The sequence below is a fragment of the Podarcis melisellensis genome (genome assembly GCF_964234715.1).
Source record: "Podarcis melisellensis genome assembly, chromosome: 12".
NCBI lineage: Eukaryota > Metazoa > Chordata > Lepidosauria > Squamata > Lacertidae > Podarcis > Podarcis melisellensis.
In genome coordinates, this window is record NC_138544.1 from 6,607,404 (window position 1) to 6,628,139 (window position 20,736).

Consider the following 20,736-nt stretch of genomic DNA (forward strand, 5'->3'; position numbering starts at 1 on the left):
AAGTAGAATTAGAAAGGAAACAGATCTTGAAAGATCAGCCCCTTCAAAGGAAATTAAAGTTCTACAGCAAATATGATTATGCCAATAGATTTTTATTACATTCCTTTTTCAACCTAAGATTCAGGAAGGGTGCAACTGATCAATATCGCTCCCTCTGTTTCTGATGTTCGGAGGTGAGTAAAGTTGCTTTTGTAGCCAAAATGGCACTCCCCGTGCACAACAGAGTGTTGTCAATAGGCTTAGGTAAAACCCAAGGTTTGCAAAGGTACAAACAAACAAAAAACTTTAGGTGAAAAAACAGCCAAATGGTGACTAGACATATTCAATGAGCATGGATGCTGATTCACTGTTGGTGGGTGTGGTATGGAAAATTGTGTGGGCAGGGAAATCATGGAGAGTCTCATGGAGAAAAACTCCATGCTGTAACATTTTGTTGCTGCTTCCACTTGTCCTGCTGTAAATCTGTGCAGGTCAAGGATGCTGTAATAAAAACGTACAGATTCCTTCTGCCTCAAGCTGTCATGTGGAAGGGAAATACAGATCTGGTATTATAGCACTCAGGTAAACACAAGATGACCGAGGGAGGGGGGATGTTAACTGGTTGACAGCCTGGTGAGAACATTATCAGAGTAAGACCATCTGCATTCCTTCCAGGGAGAGAATGATAACCGCTTCCACTCTGGGAAACAATTATCTATGGTGATTGCTATGGCAGAGGCAAATTCTGGGACAGCACACCATGTGACAATTTCATCCTCCTTGTGAAAATGGAGATATTAACTCACACTACATGGTGGCTGCAAAATGAGCTATTTACATTTAACAGTTTACCAGAAGCAATGGGTGATTGTGTGTGTGTGTGTGTGTGTGTGTGTGTGCCACAGCATACAACAAAAACATCTGCAGAGATGTACAGAAAAATCTGCTGATCAGCTGCTGCACACAAATGGTTCACCACGTAGTGGGGACTGCCACATTTTAGTGGACATCCATGCCTTCGCCATCTCTGAAAACCTTGCAAGGTATAAAGTACCAAACAGTAAGAAGACAATGAAGCAATATAATGTCAGTAAAAGACCCTGGAGTTCTTGGGAGTGTATTGTAGCTTTAATGCATTGTAGCCATGTATTTCCTAAGGAATATATATATATATAATCTCTAACTGAAGGATCAGTAAGAAAAGGAGAATTTCCTTAACATTTTTTTATTAGCAAGGTTGCTGTAAAAGTAGCCTGTCTTGAGTTGTCTGGTTGTGTATCTGCTCTGGATTTGGGCTTTAAAGTGATGATAAGGAAGCTTTATCTCAAAGCTTGTGTGGTTTGGGAGACACTGGCAGTCTGAAAAGCACTGCTGAGGCCAGCACAAAAAAATTACAGGCATCGGCGGCTGTGTGAAGTGCAGAAAAGTGGAAAGGAAGACCCAAACCAGCTGAGCAGCGTGGAGACATTCTGCAACAACAACAAGAAAAGTTGCACTGCGGAATGCTAACATTCAGAGTGTCAGCCACCCATTCATGCCATGCCCTTTTCCAGGACACTCCATTCCATTCTCCCTCCCCACCCCCAGTTCCCACCTGCTTTTTAAAATTCTCCATGAGTATTGCATAGCCACTGAGCATTGTTCTGTCCTCACTGGGCTGTTTGGGGGTGACTTCCTCCTTAGGGTATTTTACACCCACACACCCTTTTTTTTTTTACAATCTTGGGGTTCCCCTGTGTCTGCTACCCTAGCTTCTTTTTTAAAAAAATATATACAAACATATTGCAAATATACAAGCATACAAACATATATTTTATACAATCCTTAAAAATGTTCAAACCATACCTACACTCAATCCCAGATAATTCCTTTTCTCATCACCATCTACCACCCCTCACCCTTTGTGTTAGACTTCCAATTGCAATTTCTTTCCACTTCTATTACTTTCTCTCACACACCTTAACCTAATTTCATGCTTCTTTTTCTATTACACATTGTGTGTCAAAACCCCTCCCACCAGAAAGAAAGACACAGGACACGATGTTTAAGTTTAATGGGCATGAAATGGCCACAACTTTATTGATTAGAGAATTGAAGGTATTGGCCCTAGGCATTGGCTCCTATCCGCTACCCGGCATGATGTCCGGGAAGGGTTAACACAAACCGTGGGAGGCCCCTGTTGAAGTACGCCATCTTATTTGGTATTTCAGTATGTAAAACGGAACTTCTTTATTCTAAAAGGAGTTCTGATTTTTCAATACGGTTTTGCTAGTATCCTTTAAACGCCTTCCAGTCCCTGTCTATCTTCTCTTTTGAGATCCTTCGAATTTCTCCCATTGTCTTGGATATATTGTAGTACTCCAATAATTTGGCAAGCCACTCTATTTTTGTTGGTATAATACCAGTTTTCCAATTTTCGCAATCAATAGCCTTGCGGCTACTGTTGCATATAAATATAATGTCTTGTCTTCTTCCTTTAGACTTCCTGGTACTATTCCCAATAGAAAACCCTAACTAGCCCTAGCTTCTTCTGTGTGGGTTGTTCTGTTTTGGCTGCATAAGCATCCATACTCCGAGAATGAGTTCGCTTTCAGTACATAGGAAGCACACACCCAGTTTATGCAGCTAAAGTTCTGTGTCCTGGTCAAAGACGTTTGTGTCCACGGTCCTGTCCAAAACCCTGGAGATCCATCACTAGTCAGCCTAGATAATATGGAACTAGATGGGCCAATGATCTGATAAGCTCTTTGGCCTGGTCTCCACCCACAAAGCAGCGTGGGATTTAGGGTAGTGTGGGTGGTTTTCCCCCTGGTGCCGAGCCGAAGGGGTGCAAAACAGCGCACTCGAGAGCATGCACAGAAGGGGAGATGGGGCGGTAAAACTGCGAAAATAAGAATTGGGGGGGCAATTTTGTTTTGTTTTTTAAAATAATATTTATTGAAATTTCAAAAAATTACAAAAATAAAGAAAAAGAGGAAAGAAAAAACAGAAAAATAGAAACAATTAAAAAAAAGTCAATCTTTCCGTGACTTATCTTTCATTTGCTTGTTTCCTTGACCTCCGCACACCTCCCTTTTTTGTGTTCTAGTTCAATTAGCTATTTCAGCAAATCCTTTCCATCTTTGTTTTTGTCTTAATCATTTATCTTAATATATTGTAACTTTACATTCTCACCAATTAACAATCCATTTTTACTTAATCCTTTATAACATTGCTGCTAAAACCACATAACTTCATTCCAGCATCCTTCTAACATTCCTTAATTTTACAATGTTTCTGTAAATAAACTTTAAATTTCTTCCAATCTTCTTCCACCCACTCTTCTCCCTGGTCTCGGATTCTGCCATGGGGGGGGGATTTTGTCCTCGCTCAGGGCCCTGCACAGAGCCAAGGTTTAAATCGACCCAGCTGTAAGGACGGAAACAAAAAAAGGAGGGTAGCTTTGGTCCAGACTCAACCAACTGCAAATTGCCAGCGCTGGGACCTCGAGAGGTTAGAAGGGTCGCGCTGGGGAAGCTCCTGCCTTTGCTAGATATTTTGGGACCAGAGCTGGGATTTGCTAATGGGGGCAAAGCTCCTCTGGTGCCACCCTCCAGAAGCGGACTGATAATGGGACCGATTAGGCAACGCAAGGAGCGAGAAGGCCAGGCAGTCGCCGGCGCACTTCTTGCGCTTTAGACTCACATTGCAACAAGCGCGGGGGCGCGGCAGTTCTCGGCTCTTCTGACTGGCCGCCAGTCCGGGGCAAAGTGGGCGGGGCGCTACCTAAAGGGGCGGGGCAAGGCTGGGGGGGCAAGCGAGAAAGGTGGATGGGGAAGGGGCAAGCTGCCCTGCGCTCTTCCAGTTCCTCTCGAGCTAGCCTGATTTGGCAGGACGCAGGATCTTTAAAATCCACCAATTTGCAAGGCTGGTGGGGGAACCTACCTTTGGCCAGGTAGAAGGGGGAGGGAATTGTTTGATCGCCAAACAGATGCTAACCGGCACCTGCACAAACATGGGTGTAGCTAGGATGGGGGGGAGGAAGAACTTCAGTTATCTATGCATTTTGATTGATGGGGGTAACTGGCCCTCCCTAGCACCCCCCCCCTTGGCTACGCACATGTGCCCAAAGAGGTGCTCCACAGTGGCGTAGCGTGGGGGGTGCAGGGGGGCTGGCAGCACCGGGCGCAACATCTGGGGGTTAGGGTTAGGGGGCGCAAATCCACGGGTTAGGGGGTGCAAATTACTTGCCTTGCCCCGGGTGCTGACAACCCACGCTACGCCACTGGTGTTCCATGTCTGCTTCCGTGGTGTCCAATTATCCAAAACAGTTCCTGTTTGTGGGGATATTTTTGGCCTAGGGGAAAGATGGCGAGGCGCCTTTTCACACGCCCATGTCCTTGTGGATCGGCGTCTCCTAGATTTGCCTTCCTTCAAGTCTCTCCTCCCTTCCCAGTCTCTAGAAGTTCAGTCCTTTGCGAGGAGAGAAGCGGTTGCATCTTGAATTCCGCGCGCGTAACGGCGACTGTGAAAGGAAATTGGCGATGTATTATATTTGGAGCCAATACTGGTGCTGATAGGCCAACGGGATAAACTAAATCCTTTTTGGAAGACACAGGATTTACCCACCCGGGAAGAATGGCAGATGAAGTTGATGGACTATATGGAACTGGCGGACATGACTGGCAGAATCCGAGACCAGGGAGAAGAGTCGGTGGAAGAAGACTGGAAAAAGTTTAAAGACTATTTACAGAAATATTGTAAAATTAATGAATGTTAGAAAAATGTGGGAATGAAGATATATGGCTTTAGTAGAAATGTTATAAGGAATTAAGTATAATTAGATTATTAGAGTATTAAAGGAAAAATAAGGTTAGAATATGTTAAGATAATTATAGGATAGAAAACAGAGGAAGATGGAAAGGAATTGCTGAAAAAATTAACAGAAGTGGAATACAAAAAGGGAGGTGTGAGGAGGTCGTTGAAATAAGTGAATGAAAGATAAGATATTGAAATTGATTGATGTTTTTTAAACTGTTTTTATTTTGTTTTGATAGTCTAATGTGTTAGTGTTATGTAGTGTTTTTATGTTATGTTAGGTAGTGTTTGTGTATTGTATTGTATTGTTCATTTTGTTTTGTAGTGTTTAAATTGTTGGAAAAGTAATAAATATTATTTTTTTAAAAAAAATCAACTAAATCCTTTCGAACTAAGGGTCATAATTCTCTGTTGAAAAGCCACAGTTCTTGGGGGGAGGGTGTGCTTTAAATGCATGATGTGTCGGCAGACTGTTTTTATTTTACTCCAACCACAATCCCTGGTCATCTTGTGGGATCCTAACAATGTTGACTTGGGACTCAGTCTCGTCTAGGCTGCAGCCCTATTATGCTCACTTTCCTGGGAGTCAGTCTCACTGAAATCATTGGGATTTACTTCTGAGCAGCTTAACATGGGGTGTTCTGTTGAGGATACAGTATATGCCTTCAAGTAACGTTTGTCTTCCATAGCATTCCACATCCAGACAGTTTCTCCCACCTCAATTCCACTCACACTTTCAGGAAGTGACCTTTAACCTGGGGAGGGGGCTCTTGCCCAGTTAACCAGTCAGTACCTGGCACCCCAAACCTAAACAGATCACTTAGAAGAACAAATTTCTCCTTGAGATCAACAGGGATTACTTTAAAAAGGCAAGTCTGCAAAGAAAATTACCCACACTGATTCCTGAGCTGTTTCAGCAAGGTGAAAGAACTCTTTATTAGAAAGTAAGTATTCTAGTGTGCCTGAGCCCAATGGGAGTTCTAGCTCAAAATGTCTAGAGGACACCAGATTGAAGAAGGATCCTGACCCAAGTAGTATACCACAGTGTGCACACTATCCTTTTAAAGCACATTACTTCCTCCAAAGAACCCTCAGAGCTGTTTTTTTGTTAAGGGTGCTGGGAATTGTAGCACCGGGGTCAACTGCAGTTCCCATGTTGTTGTTGTTTTGGGCGGGGTGGCTTTCAAAGAGTGGAGAGTATGTAGCCATAGGCCATACGTCCCAGATTTCAGCTTTGTATGTATTGCGGCAGCTCAAGCTCATGGGCCTTCACATTTTTTTATAAACCTATCAGCAAATGAGCCCCACTCAGCAGAATGAGCAGGAAATGAGGAGGCTTCCCAACCCCACCCACAAAAAAAATTAAAAATGTAGCAGAGTTGCCCGCTAACCATATTTTTAAATTTACATTGTCATCTAAAGCAAGCAGTGGAGTCAAACTCACCTAAGTGTGCCACTGTCCCTGTTGCATGAAGTTCCATCGTTTCCAAGGATTCATATTCTGAGCTGAATGGAAGCTGCTTTAAAAGTACAGTGGCACCTCGGGTTAAGTATTTAATTAATTCTGGAGGTCTGTTCTTAACCTGAAACTGTTCTTAACCTGAAGCACCACTTTAGCTAATGGGGCCTCCTGCTGCTGCCGCTGCGCCGCCGCCGCCCGATTTCTGTTCTCATCCTGAAGCAAAGTTCTTAACCTGAGGTACTATTTCTGGGTTAGCGGAGTCTGTAACCTGAAGCGCATGTAACCTGAAGCGTGTGTGTCACGGCCACCCAGGACGGGTCCCAGCTCACAAGAGACCTCACTCCGTTGCAGTTTATTTACAGGAAAAGTTTATTGAAGATTTCTGCTTCTCGTACAGTTCAGCATCGTGGCCGTACGTCTGTCACGTTAGACCGCTGAAGTCCCCTCTGACTCCTCCCCTCTTCCACACCAACTTAATAGCCTGGCTCTAGACCACCTCTTCCTCTCCTTTCTTTTCCGCAGGGTCTTCCTGCCCCCCTGGGTTCCCTCTCTCCGTGACTCGCCTGAGGCTGAATCCTCTGCCGCCTCTTCCCCCCTCCTTCTGGCTTTAGGGCCGGGCTCCTCCCCTGAGCTCTCTCCACTTCCGCGCGCCTCTACGTTTGAACTTGGCGCGCGTACGTTGCTGCTGACCTTTCTTTCGACCGCTACACCACCCCTTGTTCTGCTCTCCACCCTTTCCGGCTGAACACCTAGCTCCAACCCCCTTTCTCTGTTCTCTCCTAATCCTGCTCCCTCCGAGAGGCTGACGACTCCACCCCCTTTACTCCGTTCCGGCTGAGACGCCTCTTGCTGCGTCTGTCTTCCACTGGGCTCCTCTCCGCTTCTCCCTTCTCCTCCCTTTTGCTTGATTAAGGTAACCCCCTTTTGAGAATCCTCTGACTCGCTGCTCAGACTCGTGGATTCCCTCAGAATTCCGTCATCTTCTTCCTCATCCTTCTGCCCCTCCTCCCACTCGCTCTCCGTCTCCTCTGTCATCTCCTCCTCTCTCCCAGAAACCCTGACATCCATCCCCCCCTCGAAGCCCCCCCTTCCCCCCTCCCGCTCGCCGGGTGCAGGTTGAGGAAAACGTGGTTCTTCCGGGGTCGGTTCAGGATACAAGTTGTCCACTTCAACGTTCTCCTCTGTCATCTCCGTATATGTGTGTTCGAACTCGGGTTCCCCACCCACAGACCTCACAGTCTCTTCCTCCATCACTGCTTCTCCTGGCGCTGCCTGCCAAGGACCTACCATCCATCTCTGACTCCATGCCTCCCTTGGCTGATCCACCCACCAACAAGGGCCTGTCTCTTCCCCCCCCAGTCTCGGATCCCTGGTCGGGCTTGTTTCGGGCGTATGGCCCTCGGGTGAGGAGAAACCCTCGAACGTGCTGTCTGACAAAGTGGGCGTGAAAAGCCAATCATCAAAATACTCCTCGGGCATGGGCTTGTGCGGAAAAAGTGCATGGAACTCCTCCTTCAACAGGGGTTCGTCCAACGCGTAACCCGGCACCCAGCTATTGGCAGAGGCCGGAGTGCCTTCCCTGGCTAGAAAATATTCAACTCCCTCCTCCCCCCATCTCGAGTCCAGTATCTCTGTGACCTCGTTAAGAGGTTCTGGTCTTGGCGATTCCCCCCCCTCAGGCGCCCTCCTACGTGGCTCTGGGAGTGCTCCTGACTCTTGAAACCTGTGTGGGGTTTTGTAGGGAGTGAGCACCGACCTATGAAAGACCGGGTGCACCCTGGAACCCTCCGGAAGGGCTAGACGAAAAGCCACCGGATTGATCTTAGCCTCAACTTGATATGGCCCTAGCTGCCTGTGTCCTAACTTCTTCTTGGCCAATGACCTGGCCGGCATCGCGTGGGCTGCTAACCACACCCAGTCCCCAATCTGGATGTCCTCTCCCGCCCTCCTGTGCTTATCGGCCTGCACCTTATACGCCTGTTTTGCCAGCTCCAAATGTCTCCGCAGCTCCTCGTGCACCTCTTGCAACTCCGCTGCAAACTGGTCGGCATCTTGAGGCCCCCCCCCTCCTGGTGCCGCAAATCTCGGGAAGGTTCTGGGATGACGGCCATTGTTCGCGAAGAAAGGCGTCACCCCGGTGGATGCGTGTTTCGTGTTGTTGTAGGCGAATTCAGCCATCGGCAGATAGTCCACCCACGCCGCAGGTCGCTGGTTGGCGTAGCACCGCAGGTACTGCTGCATGATCGCGTTGACCCTCTCCGCTTGACCGTTGGTTTGTGGATGTCTCGCCGATGTCAGGTTGATTTTGACGTGCAAGATGCCCAGAAGCTTTCGCCAGAAAGTGGAAACAAACTGGCGCCCCCTGTCGGACAAGACGGACTGCGGAAGTCCATGCACTTTGAAGACGTGATCGATGAAGAGCTTTGCGGTCTGTTCTGCCGTCGCCACCTTGGCACAAGGGATGAAATGCGCCATCTTGGTGAACAAGTCCACCACCACTAACACCGCCGTCTTACCTCTGGAGCTGGGCAGGTCCGTAACAAAGTCCAACGCTACCCTCTCCCACGGTTGCTGCGGTGTCTCCAGCGGTTCTAGCAATCCCGCCTGCTTCTGGTGCACTGGTTTGGACCTCTGGCAGATATCACACCTGGCGACGTAGTCCGCCACCTCTCCTCTCATCTGGGGCCACCAAAAGTCTCTAGCCACCAACTCCATCGTCTTCTCTTTGCCGAAATGGCCTGCACTAGGGGCGTCATGCAATTGTTGCAGAACCTTGGCTCGAAGATCGTCGGTGGGCACGTAAAGGGCACCCTTACGAGTCAAAAGTCCATCTTGCAATTGGAACTCATCGTTGTCTCGCGACCCTCCGCGTAGCTCCTCCATCTTGGACTGTGCAAACTGATCCCTTTGCAACGCGCGTCGCACCGCGTCCAGGTCGACTGCGATGGTAGCGCACGTCCACGCCTGCGGTGCGAAAATGTGCTTTGCTGCGATTGGAGCTGCTTCCTCCAAGTATTGCGGCTTTCGGGACAGCGCGTCTGCAATAACATTGGAGTCTCCTGGGATGTATTCTATTTTGAAGTCGAAATCCGCAAAGAACTCCGCCCAGCGCATGTGTCGCTGGGTCTGTAACTTAGCCGTCCGCCAATACTCTAAGTTCTTGTGATCCGTGCGGACTTGCACCGTGTGCTTGGCTCCTATTAAGAAGTGTCGCCACGCTTTGAAAGCTGCATGAATGGCCAACAACTCCCTGTCCCAGATGGTATAATTGCGCTCCGTCTTGCTGAGCTTCCGGGAGTAGAACGCACCCGGTCTCCAGTTGCCTTGTGAATCCTCTTGCAAAAGAACGGCCCCAACCGCTCTGTCTGACGCATCGGTCTCTACCCGCATGGGTCTGCCGGGATTCACGTGGAGCAGCTGCTCTTCGGAGGCGAAAAGACCTTTAAGCGTCCGGAAGGACCGCTCCGCTTGTTCGGTCCAGACGAACTTCTTCTTCTTGGAACTGAGGGTGTCAGTGATAGCCGCCGTCGCGTTCGCAAAACCTTTAATAAACTTGCGGTAAAAATTGGCAAAGCCGATGAACCTCTGGACCTCTTTCCGATTTCGAGGGCTTTTCCAGTCCAACAGCGCTTGAACCTTAGCCCTGTCCATGGCCAGTCCCTCGTCGGACAACTTGTAGCCAAGGAAATCAACCTCTCTGACATCAAACTGGCATTTCTCCAACTTGGCGTACAGCCTGTGGTCCTTCAGCCTCTGCAGGACCTCCCTCACGTCCTTATCGTGATCCTCCGGCGATTCCGAGAAAATCAGGATATCGTCGAGAAAGCAGACACACTTCTTGTAGAGGAGACCTGCTAGCACGTGGTGCATAAATGCTTGAAAAACGTGGCTGCCATTTTGGAGACCGAAAGGCATGACTCTGTATTCGTATGTGCCCAGAGGGGTGAACATGGCGGTCTTCCACTCATCTCCTTTCCGGATGCGGATGAGATTGTAAGCTCCACGTAGGTCCAGCTTGGTGAAAATCTTGCCCCTCCTGACGGTCGCTAAAAGGTCGTCAATCTTGGGCATGGGGAAAGCTTTGGGCTTAGTCAAGCTGTTTATGAACCTGTAATCCACTATAAGCCTTTTTTGGGGCGTGTTTTTCTTCTTCACAAAGAACACAGGGCTGCCACCCGCTGCTTTAGATTCCTGGATGAAACCTCGCTTGAGGTTATGGTCTATGAACTCCCGAAGCTCTTGCATCTCGTCTTCCGACATGGAGTACAGCTTGGCAGCAGGCAGTTGCGCCCCTGGCACTAAATCAATCGCGCAGTCGTAAGGTCTGTGAGGCGGCAACTTGTCAGCTTCCTTCTCACAGAAAACCTCCAAGAAGTCCTGGTACTTGTGAGGCACTGTTTGCACCATACCCAGATGCAACTGCTGCTCGGCTTCTCCTCCCTGATCGGTCTGAAAGCAATGCTGAGCACAATACGATGAACAAAAGGTGATCTGCCGCTGGTACCACGCAACCGCGGGACTGTGCCTCTCCAGCCAACTCATGCCTAACACGATGGGTGTGTCCGATAAGTGGGTGACATTGAAACTAATAAGTTCTCGATGGTTGCCAATCTGCATCATCATGGGAGGGGTTTGCTGCACCACTTGCCCCCCCAGCAACTTCCTGCCGTCTACCGTGACCACGTTTAGAGGCGTCGTTGCAGGCAGGAGCGCCATGTTGTGCTGCTTAACGAACTGCAGTCCCACGAAGTCGGCGTTGCTTCCCGAATCGATCGTTATTGGAACCTCGAGGAGTCTCCCATCAGGCAACTGGAGTGTTGCTGTGAGCAGAACTGCCGGCCTGGGAGGCAAAGGGTCCACGCTCTGCAGTGATGCTGGGGGCTTGTCTACAGATCCGCCTGGCTGAGCCCCAGTAGCTCTGCTTCCAGCCAGGCACTGTCGTTTCCCTGAAGCTGCTCCCCTGGTTGCACCTCTGCTGTCACAGTTGCCAGTGCTGCAGTGTGCTTCTGGAGCCTCTGGGGGCACTCTTTCGCCATATGGTGCGCACTGTCACAGATGTAACACTTCCTGGTTCCTCTAGGAGGCTTCGCTTTGGCTGCACCAGGGACAGGGCTCTGGGGTGGCTTCTGAGCCCTAGCACCACCAATCTCCATTGGCTCCTCGCTGTCCTTCCCCATTGGCGAGGGGTGCGCACTGCTGAAATCCCTGTGCACAAAAGGGAGAGTCCTCGCTTGCGCACGCGCTTGGGGCCCGTCCTCCTCGTGCCACGGACGTCCCTCATGTCGAATTCCAATAGCCAAAGCCCGTTGCACCACGTCTTCTAGGGTCTGGGGTCTGTCCCCCCTAGCGATCTCATCCTTGATGGGGGGGCTCAATCCCTCCCAAAAAAGATCTCTGACCGGCTTACTGTCCTTTGGCCAATCTAAGGCGGTGAGCAATGCAAAAAATTTAGAGTGGTATTGGCGCACAGTCGCTTTCCCCTGCCTCAGCCCGTGCATTTGACGGCGCGCAATGTCCACATCCACAGAGGATTGAAAACAAGAATCCATCGCTTTGATGAACGCAGTTGAATTGCGACGGGCCGGTCCATCTTCGCGCCACAGATTGCGTAGCCAAGCCCTGGCCTCCCCATGCAGGTGCGAAACAATGAACCCCACTTTCTCCTCCTCATCTTTAAAATCGTGACGGAGTAAATGCAGTGCATATACGACGTCCGCTCTGAAATTGGGATAGTCTTGCAAGTTGCCATTAAAATGCGGAACCAGGGCACCCCCCCTCCGTCCAAGCGCAATGCCCTCCGCTCTGGAACCTGGGGCCCCCGCCCTGTCCGCGTGTTCCCACCTTGCCTGCAAATCCTGGCACGTCTTCTCCAAGTCGTCATTCTTCTTCTGCGAAGCAATGACTGCCGATGTGAGAGCGGTAACCTGATCCCGCAGTGCAACCAGCTGCTCCTCAGCGCTCATGGCTGCTCCCGTTCGTGAGCTTCGCAAAAAAAATTTTTGCTTTTTGAGAGGGGACTTACTGTCACGGCCACCCAGGACGGGTCCCAGCTCACAAGAGACCTCACTCCGTTGCAGTTTATTTACAGGAAAAGTTTATTGAAGATTTCTGCTTCTCGTACAGTTCAGCATCGTGGCCGTACGTCTGTCACGTTAGACCGCTGAAGTCCCCTCTGACTCCTCCCCTCTTCCACACCAACTTAATAGCCTGGCTCTAGACCACCTCTTCCTCTCCTTTCTTTTCCGCAGGGTCTTCCTGCCCCCCTGGGTTCCCTCTCTCCGTGACTCGCCTGAGGCTGAATCCTCTGCCGCCTCTTCCCCCCTCCTTCTGGCTTTAGGGCCGGGCTCCTCCCCTGAGCTCTCTCCACTTCCGCGCGCCTCTACGTTTGAACTTGGCGCGCGTACGTTGCTGCTGACCTTTCTTTCGACCGCTACACCACCCCTTGTTCTGCTCTCCACCCTTTCCGGCTGAACACCTAGCTCCAACCCCCTTTCTCTGTTCTCTCCTAATCCTGCTCCCTCCGAGAGGCTGACGACTCCACCCCCTTTACTCCGTTCCGGCTGAGACGCCTCTTGCTGCGTCTGTCTTCCACTGGGCTCCTCTCCGCTTCTCCCTTCTCCTCCCTTTTGCTTGATTAAGGTAACCCCCTTTTGAGAATCCTCTGACTCGCTGCTCAGACTCGTGGATTCCCTCAGAATTCCGTCATCTTCTTCCTCATCCTTCTGCCCCTCCTCCCACTCGCTCTCCGTCTCCTCTGTCATCTCCTCCTCTCTCCCAGAAACCCTGACAGTGTGTAACCCGAGGTACCACTGTACTTCGCTTTGGTTGGATAGTGCTGGTCCCATGTGGCTGCGCACACACCGCACATGAAAAGCACATGCCCCAACCACGCACCCAAAGAATCCTGGGAACTATAGTTCACCCACTACAAGTTCAGACCCTTAAACTGCAGTTCCCGGGATTCTGTGCGCGCGCTTTGAATGAGCTTCTGCTGTAAGGTGTGTATGTTAAAACTACTGTATTTCATTTACACCCATGGAGACACACAGTGCCTGCTGAATTCTGGCTCGCTTTTATTATACTGTATAGGTAGAACAAGGAGCCAGCTCTAGCTTAGAGAGAGAGAGAGAGAGAGAGAGAGAGAGAGAGAGAGAGAGAGAGAGAGAGAGAGAGAGATGCTTTAAGGTACAATCCCGGGCGTGTTTACTCAAATGTAAGTCTCACTGTGTCCAATAGGCTTATTCTCTAGTAAATATGTGTTGCGCTTCTACTCCCTATGATCAGAACTTGTTCTATACACTATAGGCCCGGTGTTTGTGTTGACCTGAGCAGGACATCTTGTGCTACGCCCGCGTTCACACGTTACGCGCGTTTCGCTTAGCAGGTCCACCCTACGACGTGTGCGCTCGATAGCTTCGACTCTCGGTCGATGGCAGGCCGTCTCCGTCGGAGACCCGGCCCTGGCTCCCTCGCCTCCCCTCGCCTGGCCCGCGGGAGCCGGCAAAGTGTGAATAATTCTCAGGAAGGAGTTACACTCAGCGCGAAAGCTTTTAGCACATTATCCGCTGGCAATTGGACTATAATCTAATTGTCAACCCTCGGGTCTTAATCGAGCATTTCCCCCTCTTTCCACCCTCGGATTTGCATCGGGGAGATGCCTAATGGGTTTAAGAGCGCCTCGCTTTGCGCTGCAAAGAAGACACCTCGGCTGAGAAGGAGGTGACATTGAAGGGGCGCGGGCGGTGAAATTGGATAGAGGTCGCCAAAGTCTCGCGCAGATGGCGAGACGCCTGGGGGCGGGGGGGGGGGACAGGGACTCTTTCAGAACCGGGTCAGGAGGATCTAGATCTGTCTGGGCTTTCCGAAGAGGCAACGGGGGATTCTCCTGCGAAAGCCCCATCGAAACAAACCGGGCTGCGCAAAAAGCACGCTTGCGCACGGGACGAGGGCTCCCGAGCCCGATTGCGCGCATCCTAAGGATCCTGCCTTGCGTCACCCAAGCTCCCATCCTGCTCTATACGACTGGTTTAGGATGTGATGCTTGGACTTACGCCTTTCCAAAACCTGACATTTATTTATTTAATTTGTCTAACGCGTATATATCCCGCCTTTTTCTCCAAGGAGCTGGAGGTGGCACGCCTGACTCCCCCTCCCCCTCATTTAATCCCCCACAATAACCCTGCGAGGTAGGATAGGTTGAGAGGCAGTGGCTGGCCGAAGGGGTTCCATGGTCAAGCGGAGGTCCGAACCCTGGTCTCCTAGTCTGACACTCTAACCACTACACTGCACTGCCTCCGCCGTCCAAGTCTTGGAGCTCAACTTCTGTTGGGACTTACTAAACATCTCTGGACCATCGTCCTGTATAACGCGTTGGCACCTGCCACAACATGTTGCAATCTGTTTTGTTTTACAAATTTTACTGCTTTATTGTACAGTAATCAAACCTCTAAGCAGGTCGCAAGCAACGCGAGCGGTTTACAATCAATCTAAGCGGTTTTCCCACCTCCTGCAAGGAACGCTCCTGTTCACGTTGCTCCCAACGAGCCAGCAGACAATTCTACTTCTTGTGGTCTATTTTCCCCCTGTCAATCAACCTCCTGTGGTGTCTGAGCGTGCGTAGTCCTCATAAGGCATTTGGGGGGTGCCCCTTTAATCCCCTCCCCTAAATAAAAACTGGACCCTTGCAAGCCTGATGTTTCCGGAATATTCAGATACTTCTCTGTGGCTTTATTAACTATTAATTGCATTAATAGTTGCTGTTTGCTTTATTACATGCTACTGTGTTTGATGTTTGTTGTGATTGCAGTGTCTGTTGTTGTTTGAAAGCTATTGTGGTTATGGTGGGCTCAACATTTCTTTTTGGAAACGCGGGGTTCAATGAGCATACCAAATTATCCGTTGTTACACAGAGGTCCAGTTTTGGCTTCCTGTCGGCACCCACCACCTGCGATTACTATTGAAGGGAGCAATAATGAGAGCTGAGAAACTTAGGGTGAAGGGAAGGCGCCTCTCTTCCTACTACACGGAAGAAGTTCTGTCCGCCTTCTTTAACTCCAAATCTCTGGAGAGTTTGTGGGACTGATCTAACCGGGCTTCACTTCCAAATGATATGAGGATGGTAGGGTGGGAGATAGCAAGGTTTGTATCCTTTGTTGTGGGTAAGCCCACTGATGATCACAGTGCAACTTGTTATTGTTGTTGTTTAGTTGTTTAGTCGTGTCCGACTCTTCGTGACCCCATGGACCAGAGCACGCCAGGCACTCCTGTCTTCCACTGCCTCCCGCATTTTGGTCAAACTCATGCTGGTAGCTTTGAGAACACTGTCCAACCATCTCGTCCTCTGTCGTCCCCTTCTCCTTGTGCCCTCCATCTTTCCCAGCATCAGGGTCTTTTCCAGGGAGTCTTCTCTTCTCATGAGGTGGCCAAAGTCTTGGAGCCTCAGCTTCACGATCTGTCCTTCCAGTGAGCACTCAGGACTAATTTCCTTAAGAATGGATAGGTTTGATCTTCTTGCAGTCCATGGGACTCTCAAGAGTCTCCTCCAGCACCATAATTCAAAAGCATCAATTCTTCAGCGATCAGCCTTCTTGATGGTCCAGCTCTCACTTCCATACATCCCTACTGGGAAAACCATGGCTTTTACTATACGGACCTTTGTTGGCAAGGTGAATGTCTCTACTCTTTAAGATGCTGTCTAGGTTTGCCATCGCCTTTCTCCCAAGGAGCAGGCGTCTTTTAATTTCGTGGCTGCTGTCACCATCTGCAGTGATCATGGAGCCCAAGAAAGTAAAATCTCTCACTGCCTCCATTTCTTCCCCTTCTATTTGCCAGGAGGTGATGGGACCAGTGCAACTTAGTGTCCTGCAAACAGGATCAAGGCTTGACCTGCCTGCTGGACCAGAGATTTCTTCACACCTATCTCTCTTCTCCGCTGCACTTGCAAGCCGCCGGGTTAATGCAGATGAGGCGAGGTCTACAGGAGGATGCGCAGCGCTTGACCTTGCGCACATTGGATAAGGTTATCCTGCCTTCTCTTGAGATGGAAAGGGAGCGAATGGCTGCACGGTAGCAGGGAAGAGGGAGGAAGAGTTTTGAACTAATGCCAGTGTTGCTTGGAGACAGAATTGGCATTCAACATTACACTGTTCTTTCCCTCCAGTTCGACCCTCGCTACAACCCTGTAAAGTAGATTAATCTGAAATCTGACCCGGGGTTGCCCTAGTGAGATTCATCGTTGATGGGGTGGGGTTAGGATGCCGGTTTTAGGCCTATTGAATGGGAAGCGCGTGCGCCAGTTTTAGCGAATTATACGCGTTAATTGGCCAAGAAGTCCGTCACCAAAAACTGTTTGTGAATTACCGCCGGTAAGTGTGTAACTACCACTGCCTGTGCTCTGGATAGCGCTTCAGGTATCCGGTGAAGTGGGTAGGAAGTCATCAAAAGCTTGTTTTATTCTTATTTATTTGTTAAATTCGTATACCGCCCTTCATCCGTAGATCTCAGGGCATGTCATATTGAAATTGAGGTTGCCACAAGACTCTAACCCAAAGCACCAACCCTCCTATCGCATTATAAAGTAGCTTACTTTCATCACAATGGAATCCTCTTCACAGTAAACTATGCGCAAGATCAGCCCGCATAAGACCTGTGACTTGCCCTCTAAAAATAGGACTGGGGGCAATGGCAGCTGGTGCCCATTGGGACTGATGGAGCAGAAAACAGAGAGGTCTCTGGGCCAACTAATTCAAGTTTTATACCCATCTTGATCCTGAGGAAACTGGGTGTGGGTAAGAATGGCAGTGCCCTGTTAACCCTCACTGGCTGAGGGTAGAAAAGGGGGAAACATTTGCTAAAATTGTTTGTGCTGTCAGGAGATTTTTGATTTACATTGAAGCTGTAAAGCTACATAGGAACTGAGCCCCATAGAAGAAAATGGGGATTGCTTCCTTGAGGGCATGTTGTGGATCCGTGCTGCTGGTGTGTTGGAGGGGGGATTCCCGGAGATCTAAAGCCCACACCAGAGAGCCAGGGCGTGGGACTGAGACCTGGGAGACTAGGGTTCAGATTCCCATTCGGCCCTGAAGCTCAGTGGTTGATCTTGGACCAGTAACTACCTCTCAGCCTACCTCGCAAGGTTGTTGTGGGGATTAAATAAAGGGAAGAACCATGCGAGACACCTTGATCAGGTGGCCTATAAAAGCAAGGAAATGAAGAAAGGAATAAATTGTAGCCAGAGTTAGAAATCCCACCAGAGATCCGAGTTGAGTTCCATCACTCAAGTGTGCTTTGCTAATCTCCATCGCCTGACAGATGAGTTTATCACACAGTACAGATGTCGTGTAGCAAAATAGTCTTCTGGGGTTAGCCCAGATCTCCGGAAGATCACATCATACATACAGCGCAATCCTAACCATATCTCATCAGAAACAAATCCTACTGAATTCAGTGGGGGCTCACTCCCGAGGTAAGTGGGGTTAGGATCGCACCATTTGGTTACACTTGTGGGATTCACTGGGACTTGCTTCCCTCACTGCGAGAAGCAAAGCTACAGGGAACCAGGCAGGGGGGCTTCTCGGTAGTGGCGCCCGCCCTGTGGAACTCCCTTCCAGCTGATGTCAAAGAGCTAAACAACTACCTGACATTTAGAAGACATCTGAAGGCAGCCCTGTTCAGGGAAGTTTTTAATGCGTGGCACTTTTAAGCTTTGTTGGAAGCCGCCCAGAGTGGCTGGGGAAACCCAGCTAGATGGGCGGGGTACAAATAAATTGTTGTTGTTGTTGTAAACATAGCTAGGATCGCAATGTTCCGGAGGCATCGTCACCTCCTTAGCATCCCTGGTAATCCAGAAGACGCTTAAGGAAGCCACTGAACCCTGTGGGATTTACTTCCGAGTAATCATGGATAGATTACTATCTATCCATGTGCTAACAGTGGCTAACAGAATAGCAATAAATTGGAATAAACTGGGAATGCAGATTGACCAGGCGGTGATAGTTCTTGTGGGTCGGTTAACGCGCAGTAGTACCGAAATGCAGTTTGGAAGAAGAGGACGTGTTTGGGACCTGTCCGAGCTGCAGAGAGGCGGCGCCTCCACAAAGCACTACCAGGAACTTAAGCCACCAGGCCAGCTCCAGTTGTTTCCTTAAGGAACAGGCTTTGGCAGCTAAAGGAATTTCTCTTCCCCACCTCCTCTCTTGGGGGGTTTTTCCTGTCTATATAAGGAAGGCAAAAAGGCGTCTGAAGAAAGGAGGGGTCTGGGGTCGTGCTTCAGACCAGATTTTTAGGTGATCTGCTTATTCAGCTCTGTTCAGTTCTGTGGATCCTGTGGATCTCCCGCCCTCTTGCTCCTAACTCGACTTGAACCCGCTGAAGGAAAGGCCCGGATCACGTCCCTGGAAAGTGAAAGTCTCCTGAAAGCTGGGCAGGTTCATTGTAGGTTAGGTTGTAGCCCTGCTTTTGGACCCATTTCAAAAGCAACTCCCACGGCCCTGCTAAATGCAGAGTATGTCCCCTTACCTGGGAGTAAGGCCTTTAAACTCAATGAGACCCATTTCTGTGGAAAGAAGCGTGCTTTAAGCCCCATCGATTTCAGATATTTACTGCTGGAGCTCGAGCTCTGCGTTCAGTAAATGTGTATAGGATTGAAGCCTTAAAGTGCGCGCTTTCCTCTTCCCATTGAAGCCAATGGAATTTGAAATGAGTGCCCAGATTTGGTGGGATCGTACTCAGGGTCGTGCTGGAAACCAATTTCGCTGCAAGCCCACGGGTTACGCTGTTTGGGGATGGCACCATCCGGCAACCTTATAATTCGCAACGGCGCGTTTCTGAAAAGGGCGCTTCTGCTTCCAGCAGGTTCAGGTTGTTTAAGGGGAGAGTGAAAACCCCAAAGCTCCCCGAAGCGGTATCCATATTTTTTTAAATCAGTCCAGGGGATTTATCTTGGCCAATCCCGGAGGGAGATGAAATACATTCAACCTGGGTGTGGAACTCTTTCCTTTAAGAGAGGTGCCAGGAAGCTAGCAGTTTTCTTTTTCTGATAAACGGGAAAAGGGACGGTTGGATGAGTTTGGTCAAAGGTCAGTAACAACACTCTGCACATGCTCAAAGGCGATCTGCACTTTCCTAGGTCCCAGGGCTAAGAGAGCTGGCTAAACTAGATTGCAATCCAGTTCTGCTGAAGGAAAAGGAAGCCTCATTTTCCTTCCAGAACCACACTCCCCGTGCAATTATTTTACAATTATTAGCAGTACTTGAGGGGGAAAATAAACGAAGGCCAGGGGAGCCGGCGTGCTTTCGGGTTCAGTCTCTCACACGTTTACTTTCTCTGAGAAGTCCTAATGAACGCGGAGAGGTTTTGCATCTGAACAGACAGGGAAAGTGACTGCAGACGAGCGCACACCTCTGGCAACCGAAGACAGTCTGATAATACACTTCTGTTTAGGACCGGAAGAGTTAGTTATGCATTTAAGGTCAAGCCAGATGACTTAACTGATGTGTGGATCCGATTTATAAACACAGAATTCCAAAACTCACCAGTTCGCAAGGCTGCAACAGGGAAAATGTCTCACACTTTCCAGATACATTCCAGCGCCTGCAATTCTGGGAAGCTTTTGCGAAGGAAGACACGGGTTTTAGCTGGAGAAAGGATATCAGTTTCTGCTTATGGGGGCGGGGAAAATACTTGCCCAAGTCAGTAAAACTGAGGAATGGAAGCTGATGCGGGGTTTCGGTGATGGCACTTTCAAGAAATAACCAGCATCCTATACTTCAATTTAATAATGCAGCCTGACCTTAATCCGTTTTTACTGGGAAGCAAGTCCCACGGAGTTCAAGCAAGCCTGTTCCCAAAAAACTGTGGGGGGGGGAGAAAGGCGCTGAAGTTTAACAGTCCGATTTCGTGTTTATCTTCTCCGATGCAAGTCCCACTGTGTTCAGAGGGTCTCACTTTCAAAGAAGTGTGCATAGGATTGCACTCCAGTCCGGATTTAGGGTTGGGTTTTTACACTGTACAATTGGAGAAAAGAAATGAAACTGGCACAAAGGTCCTCAATGTCGCTTAGCGCCTGCGAGTCGCAGCCACTTGATCTCAAGAAAACTGAGACCGTCGGCTTAATCTGGTTAGGATCGCAGCCCAAACTGACCTCCAGGGAAAGCATATGCTGACCTTTAAAGAAAAAAGAAGGAAAAAGCGCAATTTTTGTCAACCTACTTTTGAAATCGTAGGTAGAGGAGACGATTTAGTCTTCCCAGAGTTAAACAGTGCATGCCCTTAAAACAAATTTAGTTTGATGTTCAGTGCATGTTAATTAAATATTGCAAAGGAAAAATAAAATAAAATAAAATCTTAGGATGCGAATCGTTTATACAGACGCTTTCTACCGATGGCCTTTTATAGATAGTCCCGACCTCGGTCCAAATACGGTGCGTGGATATATTACAACCTATGGGACACCCGAGGAACAAATCAGAAAGGTTTACAAATCCGTTGAAACATGCGC